The sequence below is a fragment of the Limulus polyphemus genome, unplaced genomic scaffold (assembly GCF_000517525.1).
Source record: "Limulus polyphemus unplaced genomic scaffold, Limulus_polyphemus-2.1.2 Scaffold1562, whole genome shotgun sequence".
Taxonomy (NCBI): Eukaryota; Metazoa; Arthropoda; class Merostomata; order Xiphosura; family Limulidae; genus Limulus; species Limulus polyphemus.
This window is the reverse complement of record NW_013667172.1, coordinates 161,913-164,781: the sequence shown is the minus strand read 5'-3', so window position 1 is coordinate 164,781 and position 2,869 is coordinate 161,913. Positions and strand designations below refer to the sequence as shown.

At 32.2% G+C, this 2,869-nt stretch overlaps 1 protein-coding gene across 2 annotated transcripts in view; it reads right to left on the bottom strand.

Moving 5' to 3' along the window:
* LOC106464105 (WD repeat-containing protein 47-like) overlaps positions 1-2,869 on the bottom strand; it is a 31,754-nt gene that overhangs the window by 17,963 nt on the left and 10,922 nt on the right. Inside the window, exon 1 of one of the 2 annotated variants that reach the window (XM_022391775.1) lies at positions 625-897. The exons of the other annotated variant lie outside the window; for it this stretch is intronic. The gene's annotated coding sequence lies outside the window, so the exon portion shown is untranslated. Of the gene's footprint in view, positions 1-624; positions 898-2,869 lie in introns of those variants that run through there. 2 annotated transcript variants of the gene reach the window in all.

The window sequence follows — 2,869 nt, the reverse complement described above, 5'->3', positions numbered from 1 at the left end:
TACAACAATATCAGTAAGAAGTATTAATAATAAGATACATAGAACATTACAACAATATCAGTAAGAAGTATTAACAATAAGATACATAGAACATTACAACAATATCAGTAAGAAGTATTAATAATAAGATACATGGGTACTTCTTACTGATATTGTTGTAATGTTGACAATTAAATGTTAGTAAGGATACGTCACATTGACAATTAAATGTTAGTAAGGATACGTCACATAGACAATTAAATGTTAGTAAGGATACGTCACATTGACAACGAACTATTGATAATCATATGTAACATTGAAAATGAAATGTGTTTAAAAAACAAAGACATAAGATTTTGTTAACAGTGGCCATAGATAAAGAAATCGTTACATCAAGACGTGACAGACAAGTTATTTCTTCTTGCAATAAATAAGTATATATATATATATACAAGATCGCAACTTAGCGTGTCATTATTTTTACCCTTGCACTAAGTATCAGAGCTCAACATCTCTCTATCTTTACCCTTATACCAAGTATTATAGCTCAGCATATTACCCCTACTCCAAGTTTCAGTGTTATATTGTTTTAATATTTACACTGATTTATATATATACCAAGGATCCATCTCATCGTGGACTTACCTCAAAAACTACGTCTAGACATCCTAGCGGATTAGTTCTTAAAGTTTCCCGTTTCGTACGAAGACGAAAGTGATTAGAGCTGTCGTGGGAGGACCAGCCAAACCGAGACATGATGATGGATTACGTCCGAGTCTGGTGGAATAGTGACACTAGGGGTCGAGGCAAGAAGAACTGTTTCGAACGCCGTATCTGAATCCCAAGACGACTGTCAATTGGTCCTAATACCGTACTCTGTACCTTTACACTTCCACGTGAGCTCGCTACAGCATGGCTAATTAGATTGGTCTGCGATGCACCAAGGGTCAAATTAGTGGTAATCTAGAATAACCTTTTTTTTTTTGCGGAATATTACCGATTAATGAAAGAAACGCCATACACGGCAAAGTTTGTAATTAATGTTGAAGCTTAACAAACCTACATCAGAGTCGTCTTGTTACGATCTTCCTTTCTTTGCTCCAGCAGACATGCTTGAGATTTAGTACTACTCTGGTGCAGAACAAAACGCACTGTTCATTAGGCTTAGCTTTTGCAGTATTTACTCAGTTTGAGCCACGGGTGGCATGAAAACAAAAACGGTTTATGTATATAAGCGTACCCATAACCATAGGGCAGTTGGGGCACGAGCCTCCTCCACTTTTTTTTTTCAGTTAGTATACGTACAGTTATTAACAACTATGTTAGATTGGCTTAGTTTTTTCGCCCCCCCCCCTACAACATTTTAACAAAATTAGGAATATTGTTAGTGTGTAGGAATATTGATAATCTTGATATGTTGTCTTTATTGGATAACAATTTTAAAACTGTCAAATTTACTTCATAAAGCTTTTAGTTGTGATTAATTTACGGTAAAACAATTATGAATCCCCCTGGCGGTACAACGGTAAGCCTACAGACATACCACTAAAATCCGGGGTTCGATTCCCCTCGGTGGACAAAGTATACAGACCAATGAGGGTTTGTTCTAAAAACAAACAAAAGCATGTGTGGATGATTAATTTTATAACATTAGCATCCTCTATCGTTTATAATGTTTTAAATTTCATTGTATAAAATATTAGCAGTGCCAACTATTCACTTTCAATGTTGAAGATATTAGCAACACCTATTGCTTATATTGTTCTGCTATTTGAAATACTTTATACGTTAAACTTCATAGACATTGTTATAATGGTCTATGTATCTTATTATTATTAACACTCCTTGCTGATATTGTTATAACATTCTATGTATCTTATTATTAACACTCCTTGCTGATATTGTTATAACGTTCTATGTATCTTATTATTAACACTGTTTGCTGATATTGTTATAATGTTATTTGTATCTTATTATTATTAACACTCTTTGCTGATATTGTTGTAATATTCAACATACTTTATTATTAATACTTCTTACTGATATTGTTGTAATGTTCTATGTATCTTATTATTAATACTTCTTACTGATATTGTTGTAATGTTCTATGTATCTTATTATTAATACTTCTTACTGATATTGTTGTAATGTTCTATGTATCTTATTATTAATATGTGACGTATCCTTACTAACATTTAATTGTCTATGTGACGTATCCTTACTAACATTTAATTGTCAATGTGACGTATCCTTACTAACATTTAATTGTCAATGTGACGTATCCTTACTAACAATTCATTGTCTATGTGACGTATCCTTACTAACATTTAATTGTCTATGTGACGTATCCTTACTAACATTTAATTGTCAATGTGACGTATCCTTACTAACATTTAATTGTCTATGTGACGTATCCTTACTAACATTTAATTGTCAATGTGACGTATTCTTACTAACATTTAATTGTCTATGTGACGTATCCTTACGTCATTTAATTGTCAATGTGACGTATTCTTACTTACAATTCATTATCTATGTGACGTATCCTTACTAACATTTAATTGTCAATGTGATGTATTCTTACTAACATTTAATTGTCTATGTGACGTATCCTTACTAACATTTAATTGTCAATGTGACGTATCCTTACTAACATTTAATTGTCAATGTGACGTATTCTTACTTAGAATTCATTATCTATGTGACGTATACTTACCAACAATTCATTATCTATGTGACGTATCCTTACTAACATTTAATTGTCAATGTGACGTATTCTTACTTACAATTCATTATCTATGTGACGTATCCTTACCAACATTCAATTGTCAATGTGACGTATTCTTACTTACAATTCATTATCTATGTGACGTATCCTTACCAACATTCA